The sequence below is a fragment of the Penaeus monodon genome, chromosome 34 (genome assembly GCF_015228065.2).
Source record: "Penaeus monodon isolate SGIC_2016 chromosome 34, NSTDA_Pmon_1, whole genome shotgun sequence".
Lineage (NCBI taxonomy): Eukaryota > Metazoa > Arthropoda > Malacostraca > Decapoda > Penaeidae > Penaeus > Penaeus monodon.
Window position 1 is genome coordinate 30,678,876 of NC_051419.1, and position 263 is coordinate 30,679,138.

General features: G+C 30.8%; 1 protein-coding gene across 1 annotated transcript in view; it reads right to left on the reverse strand.

Annotated features, from left to right (window-relative positions):
* The window catches only part of LOC119594710 (cell cycle checkpoint protein RAD17-like), a 7,535-nt gene that overhangs the window by 6,284 nt on the left and 988 nt on the right, over nucleotides 1-263 (reverse strand). The window lies entirely within an intron of this gene.

Genomic DNA, 263 nt, shown 5'->3' on the forward strand with positions numbered 1-263 from the left:
GATAAATAAGAGTAAAGATGGATCCTTATGAAGAGTTATGTTTTGCCTCTTTCTTTAGCATGTGAAGGAAATATAACTTAAGTTTATTACACAGCGGTTAAGGAAAGTACCTGCGTATATTGGTTTGCTTGACTGGTTTGAGTTAAATGTAATGTGAACAATTTTAAATATTGGTCTTTATTTTTCTCAGCATTCTTAGATGCACTTTGCATATACAGAATGACTAATGTATTAATTTTTGAAAACCATGTATGGGTTGTACT